The following is a 15,416-nucleotide window of genomic DNA, read 5'->3' as shown; positions in this document are numbered from 1 at the left end:
CGCTGCGTTTCTGCAGAGCACCCAGACATACCCAGTTTGCCTGATGCGCAGCGTTGATGGCTGACTGAAGCCCCATTTCAGCTCCGTGAATCTCTGCTGTAATTACAGGGTGTCCACTACCACTTGCCTCCACGATCTGGGTGGCTGATTGAGGTGTTGCTGGTGCTGACATTCAACCTGCGTTCAACTAATGGGTCTCTTCTCAGGCCTTAATTCTTCCAGAGGTTTGTCTGTGGGGTGGCGTTGGTGTTGAGGTTAATGTGCTGCGTGAGCTATAATGTAACCCCCTTTAATTTGTTCTGCTGGCCAGGCTGTCTTTTGGCAGAATTAATGGCGCTACTGCTCAGTGCAAAGATGAATTCTCCGCTTCGCTGGATGTTAACTAACAGATCCCTGGGCTGCATTGGGAGTCAATGGGCCTTTGGTTGGAAAGTGTTTAGTGATGGAAGCTGCACTGCCGGTTTGTTAGTCTGATAGTCGGGGCCAGGCCACATGCTCAGACCAGTTCTGTATTGCACAGTCTGGCTTTTCATCCTGGGAATTAGTGAGCTTTTTTTTTCTTTTTTTTTTTTAAATTAACTAGCCTGTCCCATATTGGAGCAGTCTCAGTTGTTTATAATTTTAAAGCCTCATTTCAGAGGGAGGGGAGCTGCACCAACTATATTTTGTTACACACTTGGATATGACTGCAGCATTAAATCTTTTACTTGGGCTACATACTATGCAAGCTTTGTAATACTCAGGTGTTGACCTGACCCACATGTTGCCAGGTGAGATGTCACTATAACGAGAGTTTGATATGATTGTTATGTTTTGCTATCATTGCAAACACTGAACAGACCTCAATTAATGCTCACCAGTATCTGTAAACAAACGCGCTCCGAGTAGCTTCACACAGTACTGTTTTTAACCACACAGACTCCACTCTACAGACCAGATCTAATCAGGGACCAGCAGTGAATGACATGCACACATGCTTCCGTTTTCTATATGAAAGCCCTGGCCTGCTGCAGAGACAGATAAGTTGATGCTGATGTATAGCGGCAGTGGAATGCGGATGATTGTTTGGAAGGATTTTGTGAAAAGGACCAGACCTGTGATGTTTTTACTCGAGAACTCTCCCAGTGAATACTCATACAACTGTTTTGATTCAGTGTTTTGCTAGCTGAATCTCCTCAAAGCTCTTTGCCTCTGTCTCAATAAGCCTTGATCAGCCTATTGCTGATCAATGGAGAATTAATTGAATTATAATGGAAAATCTTTTTTTTTTTTTTGTGGCCCTGCTCTGATAAACAGAAGCACGAAAACCCTCCATTGCTGGTGGTGATCATCTAGCATGCAGCATAGAGAGAGACCACCATGGAGGGCCAGCCAGCCCAAATTTAGTGTCGTGTCAGCATGAAGGAGTCTGCCCACAGCCGTGTGATTAAATGATCATGATGCTTTATGAGGGAGTACTGCAGAGCGCCTCTGTCACTCACAATTTACTGGCTGTACATTTTTAGTTCTTTGCCCCAGAGAGAGAGAGAGAGAGAGAGAGAGAGAGAGAGAGAGAGACCATTGTGATAAACAGGCAAGGATGCATCTGCAGTGTACTGCTGTTCAGGACCTTGTGTTGAGCGTGTTGCATTTTCAAACAAGGCATGTAGAGAGCTGTGCTTCCGTAAAAATATAAATCTTTTCATCCTTGTGGAGGATAGCAGAAATCAGGAATCCCCCCCCCACCCAGGTGGGGGGAGTGCAGAGCCATCAATAATGTAATTTTGTTGTCATGCAACATGAAATGTACAGAATGCAGCTGTCAAGTCGTTACTGGTTCATGACAAGTTCGTGCTTTGAATCGAATGCCTCATATGTTTAATAATATGGTACCCAGATGCCAATATTAATGTCTTTTGTATTATGGTGAGTGAGTCTTGATTTTGCATTCTAGTGAGGGCGGAAAACTTAAGATGTCAAGTCAGGACCATGACTGGAACATGACTCACGTTAAGGCACAACATTTTTTGTGTTTGTTTCCTTCACCCTGGGGAAGTCTCTGAGCATATGGTGCCTTAACATGTATTTACACACAGTGCTTGCAGTGCACAGATTGTAGCAGGGAATTCAAATCCTTATTGTCCTCAGCTTCTTGGTGAACTGTTGGATTTATTGTGTTTTTTTTTGTAGTTCTCAAGTACAAATGCATAAAGCAGCTATAAAATGGTAATGATGTGCACTATGGAAAAAAACATTTTAACATTTACTTGTTTAGTTTGAGTTATTCAAAGTGACTATACATCTTGAATTTTTACCTTGTAACGTATTATATTTTACATTCATTATCATTAACAGCTTGTCCACTGCTAGGTCATGGAGCGTAAACCTTGAGGCAAGGTGCATCCTGGGTAGGATGCCAACCTATCGCAGGGAAATTGAACACACTCGTTCACTCACACACAGGCAATTTGGAGCCACCACCTAAAATCATATCCTTGGACTGTGGGAGGAAACCAGACCACCTGGAGGAAACCCACACAAACACAGAGAATATGCAAAATCCATACAAACTGCACTGGATTCAAGCCCATGTCCAAGTCCAAAGCCCATTCTGTCAAGCACCAGCGCTGCCCTCTCTGGCACCCCATAATTGTACAGGTAGATTTATTTCCACTGCAGCACTTCAGGTTAAGCTACCCTGTGATAGATTAGATTCCTGGTCAGAGTGCACCCTTTTTAGCCTTTTACCCTGTGCTTCTAGCATAGGCTTCAGACTTCCATGACCCTGACCTGTACAATCAGTTAAAGACAGTGAATGAATCCAGGGCAAGTACAGGTTAAGGTCATGATCAGACTTGTATGGAGCTCCAGTTTGTCTCAGAAATGGGGATCTCGTGATCTTTATTTCCTTTGGCAGACATCCTGCAGTAAGTGGTCATGCAGAGACTCACTGTCTCACTTTCTGGCTGTACCTTGCCATGTCCTTGTCTGTCCCTTGCTTTGCTGTTGGCCTTCCTCCCAGTCTGCATCCATCGTGCAGTTGCAGTCTGCTATAGCCCCAGATTTGTGGTCTGTTAAACAGTATCAAAGTGACCTTGTGTAACAAAATACAAACTCTTTTCCGCTGTTTTCAAATCTGTAGAGAAGAGTGCATTCTTTGCAATATTGAATACTTTTTCAGCATCATGTATGAGGTTGGAAAGATGTTCCCTGTCAACACCGTCGTCACTAAGAATCACCACGACAGCCCCGGACAAATCAGACTAGGTCAGATGCTTTTTAGATTATAATTTAAAAAGTCCTTGTAACCCCCCCCCCCCCCCGCCCCCCACTCAGCCAAGCAGATAGACTAAATCTTCTGCTGCAATTTCCAGTTGCTTCAAGATCTGCTTTTCTGCTGACATCATACTTCTGTTTTTTTGTCTGGCAAACGGGTGTTGTATCTTGGAATTGCTCTCTTGTTTTTGCAAAATTTATTGCAGACAAAGTATAATGTGCTTGTCAGTAGTTTTATATAAACACACAGGAAGAGGAGTGTGCCGATGGCAGTCCAAAAGTAGCACCTCTCTGCCTTCATGTGTAAAATCTTCAAATATGACCTACAGTAAAAACTTTTGTTCAGCTTCTTCTAGTCTGTTGGTGATCTGTTGATCAGATCCAACTGAAATGTAACTGCTACTAAAGCACGAAGCAGTAGGACATCCGACAAGCACAAAGAATGGCTCTGAGCTTTGTGGTGGAATGAGGTAGTTGGTATAAGTATAAAGAAAGAAATGAGTACTGCTGGCATGATTAGTTTGTGTCCAGCCCCGATAATCTTAGCACAAGGGTTTTAACATCTTACCCTGTGTATTATTGTATGTGAACATGTAAATGGATTGAAACATCTAATGGAAGAAATTGGGCCTTTTTGCATTGCTTTGCCAGAAATCGGCAACGAAGGGCAGAATGTCACATGGAGTGACTGAAAGTTGTAAAACAAACAAAGATATTCACATGTAATATTCTATAGACGGCTTCTTGGTGTCCTCCTGGATTGCTGTCTACAAGTGACTGTCCAGGGGGCGTGTGGTTTGACGGAGCACCAGTTAGGTGGCTCAGTGATGTGGTTTTTAGGCTTGTTGTAGTGCTCGCTGATATGCAGAACCCCAGTCAGGTCTTACGTTCTCCGCTGACTGCTATCACTGACTGTTCCCTCAAGACCACAAATTACAGGGCATCTGTGTCATCCAAAGTGGGTACCATCTAAGTTGTGCCTGATGTGATAGCCTCAGAGCACCATGGATAAGAACGCTCAGCAAACACCCCTGACAGCAGCCTTAGTTGTTCGCATCATTCAACCAGTGGCTTATGCTGTAAGTTATGCAGAAGGTACTGTTGGGTTCAGAGTCCTGGTCATTTGGTCACCATTAGAGAATTATTACCGTTCTTTTGTGCACTGTGGTTTATTGCTGTAAAAACTAGTCACAGGCCATTGGTTGAGATCAGGGGACATGTCTTGCCATACATGAACTCACCTTTTCCCGTAGCTCCCCACTTCCAGCTAGATCAAATGCTACCAATGTGCCACACCTTCTCACTGCACCTGTCCCAAGCACCATGAAGGACAAGAAATGCTCAGTAACTGGATGCATTTTTTCCTCTCTCTTTTCTCCTTCCCCTTTTTCCCCTCCACCAAATTACTTTGGCAATTACTTTGGCAAAGGGAGATGGGCTGACAGTTTTGGGGGGTGCCATCCATCTGTTGCCTTTCACTTGCTGCCCTCTTGTTCATCTGCCTTATGTTGTAATAATATGAATTGTCCCATGCAAATTAAGTGGAGTGGAAAAGCTATGCTGAAATGTGCTGGACAAATGCTGATAAATACTGGGTTCCAAAGACATCTCAGTGGTCACACTTGAAATTGTTTTGGTTGTCACTTTTTAAAATACAATCCATATTATAAGAAAAGTAGACAAATTAATCAGTCAAGTGTTTTATGTCCCTTTTTAACATTATGTTATGGAAGGCAATGCCTTTAAACATCATTTTTTGGAGTTGTCAGTATTGCAGCACTAGGTATGTTGGACTTCCTTTGTTAAAAATGACATTTTTAAGTATGAACCTCTGAACTCTGCATTCTATCTGCTTGAAATAGTTCACTGCTGGGGTCACTAATGAGGTCTCCAGATGCACGGATGACCTTTCTTGATGTATCCTGCATGTGTGGAAATATTGAAAACACAAAATACCGTATTGGTTTTAGTTTGAAATGCCATTGTTCTGTCTTGAGACGACTTTGTGATTTTACTGGAAGGATGAAAAATGTGAGGACGAGTTCAGGCCTCATGTGGTGGGGTAGACGTATTGATTTGCAGGCGCTTATTCAGAGTGCTGGTCATGTCTAAACAAGGCCGTTCAACATCTAGTTCAAGTGAACGGTCTCTGTGGTTTCTGTTCCAACTGGATAGGGAACCATTGGATTCTGCTTGTTGTCCTTACTGAACCCATTCACTTCCTCTCAGCGCTCTTGTGATGTAAGCACTTCTGGCACTGAGGCTTCAATGGCCCTGCTTTGTTCATGGTGATGGTGGGTTTTCCAGGTCCTCAGTGGCACATGGTGTATTGATGCACTCTCACTGTACTTCTATATGCATTACTGCCCTGCTCACACCTGTGTCTTTCTGCTCTTGCTGTGATCAGTCCTTCAGGTTCTTGCCCGGAAAGCCTCATGGTAAGGAGGACTTTGGCACAAGAGGTCATTCCTCGGTGGAGAGTGCTGTCCTTCTGCATCACACCGCATGTATTGTGCACTGCTGTACTGTTACCTGCCAGCTGTACCTCTAGGTGGCTGTAATTTTTCTATCAAGACTTGGGATTACTAGAGTGGAACCAGTCCTGTTATGTGGAGCTGTGACTGATTCTGGTTCACACTCTTTTCCCAGCTCACCAGGGGTCCCAGGTATCACCGTGTTTTCATTTAACCTCCTTTACTGGCCTTAATGTCTGCCCAACTTCACTGTATGGCCTGTGGGTAAATGTGGAGGTTACCTTTTATCTTTTACCTGCTTTTGCCTTCTGGGTTCTCAAATGGATGGAAAGAAGAAAGAAGTCTGAAGGACTGCTGATAAGAGTGTGTGTGAGTGGAAACATGGAGCTCCCTGAGATGTAGAACTGAGAAAAATAAATGTAAATGTAGGTTACCATGGGTTTATACATTTTCTGTTGCTTTTTTTCTTTTTCCCCCTTCAGATCTGTCAATCACGCATTACTCTCATCAGCCTCTCACCAGCAAACTGGCTGTATTTGCATAGTATGTTTTGCGTTATCCAAGTGTGGAATTGTGAATGGGGAGGGGTCTCTCCCTGCATATCTGTGTTTCTATGACCTCTGTCACTCTGGGGTGTGTCAGCCATGTGGAGGTTGGTCATTTGGTTCCTGTAACTACATGTGTATGGTGATCCACCAGAGCTTATAATGTATTACAGCAGCTACATTATTGAACAAGCTACTGTAGCTCATTAGTTCCAGCGCGCAGCCAGCTGTATACAGAGATGAGGGGATGTGTGGAGCTTCAGGTTGTGTTGTATGTTGCCAGGTTGGTGTAATATTTTGCAGTGGAAACTGTGATTTCCTGTGCAGACCAGCAAACGCCATCTTCCCACAGGGGGACCAGCACTGTGTGGGGATACGACCTTGGTGGAACCTCACCCCCATCTACCCACACTGTCATTGCCTATGTGTGGTCACATGAGCCACCTCTCCAGACTGCCTCAGAGGAGAGCTGTCTCAGCAGAAAAGGTCTGATTTTTCATGAATAACCTTCAGAAGGGTTTAATTGTAGTAAGATCCATCTAGTTAATAGAGAGAGCAACTGTAGGGTAATTGGGTAAGCAAGCCAGTCACAACTCTCAAATCTCATCTGTGTTCTCATGTGTTGAATTGAATCTTTGCCCAAGTTGTGAAGTGTGACCCTCAGAAGGGTTCTTTTCAGGCTGAGTGGTTTGTTTTATATCGCAGCACAGTCTCTCAGTGAACGCAAACAGAAGGTGGTCACTTTCCTTCACACAACTAATAACATCAAAGCGACGAGTCCCCAAACACGTGAACTGGCAGAGATGGAACCATTGTACCTTAAATCTGAAAGGTGGGAGAAGTGGGAATTAATAATTTAGTTTCTGTTTTATGTTGCACTTGCAGGTTTACTGTTCAGCTATTTATTATACCTAAGGACTCCCTTGACAGGCTGTAATCTGTGCTGAAAAGCCCAGTCGGCAATTGGTCTACCCTTTTGTGAGAAGTTGGAGTTATTGGTGATGTGGGGAAGAGGGGTGGTGTGGTGGACTGCCAGCAAGGTGATGAAAACCCCCCTCTCTGAGTAGCTGTTCAGTGGCCATACTTCCGCTGCAAGATTCACGACCTAAACACAGCTGCAATTCGCATCGGGATTTGTGGGTTTTTTCTTCTTAATGTATTCTCTCTGAACTAGTTCTGATTTAAACGCAGGAAAAAAGCTGGGTTTATATGGAGCACACTCAAATGGATAACATGGGAGCAGGGATGGGAAATTTGCAGGGAAATGGAAAGTTAGCATTTTTAAATACTTGACATTAAATTTTCCACAGGGAGGCATTCAGATCCCCCATTAAGAAGATGGTTACATTTTATGGTGAACTCTGTCTCTGTGTCTCAATCCCCAGATTTTTAGGGCATCATGCCCTGCTAGGCACAAGACTCTTTAGAGTTGGAAGGGAGCATTTGCTAGTGCCATTAAGATCATCCATAAAACTTTCCCTTATTCTCAGTTGTACTAGGGCTGTTTAACACAGAAGGGGTGATTGGGAAGGTAGACCAAGGTTGAGGGTTTTGTTAGGCCAACTGGCATTGGCTTTTTTTTGTGTGGCTGTGCGATGCTTAAAGTGAGGTGTCTAGAGAAGGCACAAACATCTGAACCTGTGAGCTATTTTTAATGTTCGCTATTCAATTCCTCACTTCTATCAGCCCTCTGTTGTCATCGGAGACCATTACGAGGCAGCACAGGTATGTCTGCTCCATGGCTCTGTCCGTCCAGGGTACACCTGGCACGCCAACAGCTTGTTGCTAATGAGCTTATGGCCAGAGGGTGGGCAGACGGTGAGGATGGAGCACAGCTGACATGGGAGTTGGCATGGGAACCCAGGGGTTTGCAGTTTGGAGGGGTAGTTAGCAAGCAGTTGTGTGCCGGGTTTCAAACGCTCACTAGCTACCATGCTGTTGCAGACTAATACAACCATAAGGCTGTAATATTTTATTTAAGCGAATGTGTCAAAGCTCAGCTGGAGCATGTTCCAGTTTCCTAGTGGCAGAGAATGCAGAGGGACTGTTTCACAGTGTCTGTCCGTACATGTGTGGTGGGGGGGTAACTGAAGACTCCTGGTTGGACTTGCAATAGAAATTTTACCCTAATCACTTATTTCCACCATGCCTTATCAAGGCCCTGCATATATTACACTGTAGTTGCATGATTGTATCTGCACTTTTTTTGAAATTCTATTCTGCATAGATCTACAGTAACTACATAATCTTCATTATAATAGTGTGAAGAAAATTATAATGAAGTGTGTCAATATTTTCTGCAAGAATGCTGTGTTTGCTAAATGGCATTGATTTTTTTGAAAATGAGTGGTGAGAGCTATTAAAATAAGAATGTCAGTCTGCATCTCTTCAAAATCAGCCTTATTTAGCACTTATTTAGTGTTGGAAAGCTCTTACCAATTTATGGAATTAGGATGGACAAGTATTGGCACAGAGTATGATGGTGTTCATGGCAAAATGCAGGACATATTTACAATGTCACTCAATACTTTGCAACAAATGATATGGGTTATTTCTACTGAAAACTGATTGCTTTTTTTTTTCATTTTTCTTTGTTTCTCTAACGGCTGCAATTTTTTTTTCTTTACTTCCCACCCCCAATTTAAAAGTGAAGATTTTGAAATTGTTTTGAAGGTCATTAATTTAAACTGGCAACGTTGGTACATTTGGTACATCTGCTGAGGAGGTTTTCATTTGTGATTCTCAAATACAGCACAGTGGGTCTCATTGCATTTATTGCCAGGGAAAGAAAACTGACAGAACAGCAAAAATTAAATTAAAAGTAAGTCAAAGTACAGAAAAAGAAAAGCTATGGTTTTACTTATTTCTTTCGTTTAGTTGAAGCTCAGTTGGTATGTTTGCCTTCTCAATGCAGAACATCAAGCACACTGACTCTGGGATGAACAAATACACCGACACATCCTGTTCATCATACGGGTCACAAGCTTCATGGGGTCATAAAACGTCCTTGAAAGAGAGCGCTGTTCACCTGATTCCACTTGAAGCCCTATAGGCTAAATCTCAGGTGTCACTATAAACATCAAGGGTGGTACAACCATCTGTGCCTCATCCACCCAGGTGCCCATGGGCCAGCTGGTATTCCTTGGCCTTTGGCACCACATATGCACCATAATGTGACGTATTATGATGTATGTACATGGATGTCACAGCACTCCTGTGTTGGCTTAACAGAACCACCAAGTGAAAGGAGAACAAATTGCCTCACTCTCATTCACTGATCCGGAGCCAATCTTGGAAGCAAGACGTACAAGGCCAAGTAGGGTAGACCCTGGACCAGTCCTACACAGGGCAGCTTGACCTGAACTGTCTCAGTAGAAATAAACCTACCTGTATAAATACAGGGTGACACAGCAGCTAGCAGAATGGCTTTGGGTACAGACATTTTGAGTCTACCACAGACCTTGTGGAGTTTGCATGTGGACTTGCAACCATGAACAGGATGTCAGCCCACAAGTTTGAAAACTTCATGTTACAGTGAACCAGGTTGTGGAGTGTTTGTCCATCACACACACACACACACACACACACACACACACATTTTCAGAACCGCTTGTCCCATACAGGGTCGCGGGGAACCGGAGCCTACCCGGCAACACAGGGCGTAAGGCCAGAGGGGGAGGGGACACACCCAGGACGGGACACCAGTCCGTCGTAAGGCACCCCAAGCGGGACTCGAACCCCAGACCCACTGGAGAGCAGGAGCCGGGCCAACCCACTGTGCCACCGCACCCCCCAGTATGTTTGTCCATCAAGAGAACTTTATTAAATGAGTCAAACTGAGGTGGTCACACTTTGATGTGCATGTGTCCTTGTTCATTCACTACCTTGGAGGGTTGGGGGGTTGCTATGGGGACCGATACAACTAGAAGTGAAACTGAGCTCCACTTCAAGACCTGACAGGATGACAGATTCATACCATCAGCCAATGAGCCCTGTGGTCATGGGGAGAGGTGTATTGATCTGGCTAAACCTGCAGGTCCCTTCTGCCAAACGAGGATCTTCCGTTTGCTGTTAACCACAATAGCATCATCTCCAGAGTTGACATGCAGAGCACTTTGTATTCCTCCTTCTATCATGTGATCGCGTCCTGATGGGGGGTTAACTCGCCCCAATATTTACTATTAGCCCATGAAAGTGGCTATAGAGAAGTTAATTTGCAACAGCCTCTCAGCAGCACACTCCAAAGAATCGTCTTCTGTAGCAGCTTCCCAGCTTTCGGTGGTACTGCAAGGAATTTTATGTGTAGGGATCAAGGAAACTGCCACAATATTGGCCAGTTTGGTTGGAGTATTTATTTTTAAGTTGGTGTAAATAGTGCAATGCACCATGTCAGAATCTGTTCGGAAACCCAGACTTCCTCACTTTTCACAGTGCGACTTCAAGCACACTTTGTTTTCCATTCTGTTCCCTCATCCGAAGTAAATGGAATCGGGGTTTCATGCATAAACACAAGGTCTACACAACATGTGGTGCTACATGGTTGTCACTATATAACCAGCTGGACTGGTGAGGATGTGCTCGAAAAAGCGGTGTAGATCAGCTCGCATCTCTGTGCAGCTCCTCATTAATCCAGAGCATCTGGCTGATATGGCTGAGCTCAGAGACACAACTTAACCCTGTGGCCCTTTGTATGAGACCTAGTGTCTTCATGTATAAAATGTGGAAGGCATATTTGTAAGCATCAACGAATGTGTGCTGCTGGTTTGCTTTGCATGCGCTCCAGCTTCACACTTTTGTGTAGTTGGGGCTTACTATGCAAACAGCTGCTTCAGTCGCTTGGGAAGCACATGGAGATCAGTGTGGGTTGCCTTGCCCTCGTTTTCTCTCCTGTCCTCGCAAAGGGTGTGATATGGATGTTTGGATCAGGGTATTGAGAAGATGATGAGGGTCTTTGGAAGGCTCGGGGAGCAGGGCCACGAGCTGCAGCACCATTCCGCCCTTTGGAATCCACTGTATTGCTCTTATTTGCACTGGTGGTCCACAATTACCTGTGGGAGGACCCCCATAGAGGCCCTTCATTTGCCTTGGTCCCAGTCAGTGAGACTTAACAAAATGGAAAATTCTGGGCACGCACTTTTGACTGTATAACCCATTTGGGAGAGTCTTCTCCCTCAGCCGCAGAAACTACATCATTAGCGTCCCACTGATGCGTTTCATCTTTCTTTCGGAAAAATAAGTCATCAGAATTGTAATGTGCAGCTGTGACTCATAGATTAACATGGGAGGAAAAAAAATGTAACAGATTTTTTGGCAAATGATCAGCATAGCAATTCCTATGAATTAATCCTGTTTGCGAGCTATTACCAGTCCAACATATTAGCTGATATACAAAATTCCCACACAGTAGTTTTGCTTCCAGTGACACAAAATGCAGACTATTTCCAAGCAAATGTGCATTCATGAGAAGTATTGGATTAAAAAAAATTGTTTTGAAAAATAGCATATTTGTCATTTTTAATGGATTTGTGTTTTCAATATATAAAATCATTTTCTGCTCATACATTCTGAACTCCTGTTTACTCAGCTCTTGTAAATAATCTCTGTATCAACGAGTGTAGAAAGATTAAAAAAATAAAACTTGGCAGGGTTCAAGCATCTGCTCGTGTATGATTTTTAGGTTGAGAGAGAGCATGGAGTGAGGATATGGATTGTCTTCATTTCTCTTATCCCAAAATGAAACAGACATCTGTTTACATATATTTACATATTCTCTATCCATTATTATTTGTTCAGTTTACTGTTATCTGCCTGTTTATGAATTGCTGGTATTTCCACAGTCACCTAATTATGAGTTATAGCTCATCTTTTCCTTTTCAGGGGAGGTTCTTTGTCAAGCTTATTTTTTTTTTTGGACCTCCATAGCATATTCAGTTTGTGATTTTTATTACTGTACATCTTTTGTGAAAAAAAAATTCTTTAAAATTGCAGATGTTTGCACAGTTTAAGAATTTCTGAACCGCAAAAAAATAAGAATTGAATAAATGACAGTATGTCTGACTATATGACCCTGATTGTCACAAGAAGATGGTATGTAGGTCCAATGATGTGTGAGAGAAGTAGAAGGTTTAGGGATCCTGGCAGAGCAGAAAAAAATAACTATGGCAGAGATTACACTGGCAGTTCATTCCATTATCGCTGCCTTCCACGTGTATTCTGAGGAGAACAAAGAAAAGCTGGGAGAAATGAGAGAAGCAATTATTTGGCTCACCACTAAAATCCCGCTCCTGGCTGCCAGGGTCAGAGCCGTGACAAACGCTTCAGAGAAGGAATATGTGGCCAACGCCCACGTGAGAGCTACCTCTGTCCCATTTCCATGGTAAAAGTGGTTTCATTTGAATAAGCCATTCTGATGGACCGTTATGTGTTTAGCTTCAAAGAAGAAAGGGAGAAGTTGCATAGTTGTGGCCAATGCAACTGTTGAGAGTAGCTGACAGTGAAATGTAACAGTGCCATCATTTCACATACCATCTCTTTCTAATGCAGACGGTTATGATGTGTTTTATCATTCTGTACCTCCTGCTGGTCGACATGCGAGTCCAAGCAAAGGCGTGCCTGGTTTTACAATTAGCGCAAGTTAGAGACCAGCACTGGGGACAAGGTTGTGGGGTGAGCAGCAATCACAGTCTGTGTGCGGTGGGGCCACCTGCCTGTCTCCCCTCAATACTGTACAGCTCATTGACATGCACAGCCAGCTATGTGGTCTCTCCCCTTGCATCGCAGCACCTCGCCAATGTGTTCCTGAACAATCCTCCACCCCCCTCGGCTTCGAGGGAGGTCATTTGGAGGGTGCTAGGTGGGAGGGGAGGGATTTCGTGCAAAATGGAGCCACCACACAAAGGGTGGGGAAAGATGAGAAACTACCGCTGGAAGCTGCTGATCAGGACTGTGCTGTGATTTAATGCTGTCAATAAGTCTTTCACAGGGGGGGCAGAACAATCACTTAATGACTGCGATTTATACTAGTGCTTACGCTGGTCCATGCAGGCCTCACACAATTAATCTGCGCCTCAAAATGCCAGTCAGTTCCTCTCTTTGCACTTCTGGAGAGATTACTAACTTTGTTTTATGTATGGCATATCTCTTCTATAAAGACTAGTCAGTGGAGTGAATTGGGTGGTTTTGTTTCAAAACCTTTACTGTTAAACAGGGGCGTATCAGTTCACTGCAATGTTGGTGCACGAACTGCTTCTTTCATTCCGTTTCTGTGTATGTAAAATTGTGGTTGTAGGGATGCGGTTCCTGTATCCCCGAGGCTTACTGGGGTATCTGAAGAAGCCAGGATTCTTAGCCGTTTCCGCAGACTCGGGAGGCCCTGCTGAACTGACAGGAGAATTAAGCAGATAAAAGAGAATCGTGTCTCCGCAGGCAGCTTTGTCAAGGTGCTTTAGCCCTTTGCTCATCGTGGACTTGGGATACACACTGCTGTGGTTTAAGTTAAAGGTGCCCACAGTGGCCTTTGCTCTTGGCTATTTGTGTTACAGCTGCTTGTATTTTTTCATTGTTTTAAAAACAAAAAACCTAGGGTCAATATAGTAGAATCCCATTGTCATTATACTGGCTTTTTGCTTGTTGGTGTCAGTAACACAATACAATATCAATAACAGCCTGAGCTGGAATCTTGAGGCAGTGGAGTAAGAAATATTATATGAAGCGCAGATGTGCTTCTCTCCTGATGATATTCAAAGTCGTTTGTTAGGCAATAAATTATCTTCTCCGTGGATCATGCGACCCCGCCACAACTGCCAGCGTACAAGCACAAGGGGGCGTGAGAGAAGTGCAAGGGCTGCATCGAACAACTGCCCCTTGTAAAAATACAGTACTTCATCTTCTTGGAAAGTTTCATTTTTTAGGACATTGTGCATAAAACCTTTACAACAACTCTGTAAATATTTACACCCATTTTTATTTATATCAGAGACAGTGTTAAACACTTGAACCACAAGAAGAGTCACAGGAATTAAACATTTTAAAAGTACTAGGTTCAGCAGAGCTGAAAGGTTTCTGCTGCATAAACTACTACGTAGCAGTGCTGTAAAACGAGCCACACTTAGTTTTAAACTGCATCTTAAACAGCCTTTCAGTACTCAAAACAGCTTGATTTTTAAATTTGTTCATCAGTCAGTAACTGTCTGTCCAGTGCAGGGTCATAGAGGCCAGGAGCCCATCATGAAAGCATTTGGGCACAAAGCAGGGTGTTCTTATTTATATATTTGATTAGAAAATAAGTTTTTTTCATACAATTCCAAGGTGATAACTTTACATCACTCAGCTGTGATTAATGTAAGTGACCCAGTGAAGCATAGTTACCATTCAGACTTCCATGGTTTCTCAGCTCGGCAGATAAGCACAGGTATTAAAGTTTCAGCCAATGGCACCGAGTCTTCTAACGATTCCCTTCATCTCTTTCTCCGTTTAGCTTTTAATTTTTTTTTGTCAAGCATACTTAATGCTGAGAGGAGACTCTTATCTAACTTAACTGTTGATCGCTAAAGACTGAGTGACCTCAACTGCCAGCTAAGTGTGTATGTGGAGTCAGTGCTAGTAACCGGGTCAGGCTGCTGAGTTGTGAGTCTTTTGACATATCAAGGTCCTCTGCTTTGAATAAGTGATGAATGGCTTGCAGGGGAAATGGGGCATTTGGGTTTATTTCTTTGGATATGTCATATCCTGGTAATATTTCAGCATGATCAAAATCTTTTTTTTATACCTGCTAAGGTGAAGCATTGTACAAAGGAACAAGTCAAACCACATCCAATCAATCAAATAAATTGCTAACTGTACAGCCCCATTTGACCTGCTACCTCCCAATTTACATTTCTGCTGTTCACATCTGATGAATAATCTACCCGACATCCTCTGTAATCTCTTGGAGATTTGCTCCAGCAAAAAACACTCATGCATGTGCATATACACACACGGATGAGAAGACATTTCTGCTGCACATGCTCAGCACCCACTCCTGCCACAGGTGTTGAAGACAATGGATGCTGTCGCGTGAATGCTGTACCACTGTTACCCAGCTGCGTAAACACATGTTCCAGGAAGGTGGTGATTCCCCCAGGGACCCGTTGCACTTGAGAAT

This window comes from Scleropages formosus, chromosome 16 (assembly GCF_900964775.1).
Source record: "Scleropages formosus chromosome 16, fSclFor1.1, whole genome shotgun sequence".
Classification (NCBI taxonomy): domain Eukaryota; kingdom Metazoa; phylum Chordata; class Actinopteri; order Osteoglossiformes; family Osteoglossidae; genus Scleropages; species Scleropages formosus.
Note: the sequence above shows the minus strand (reverse complement) of the source record.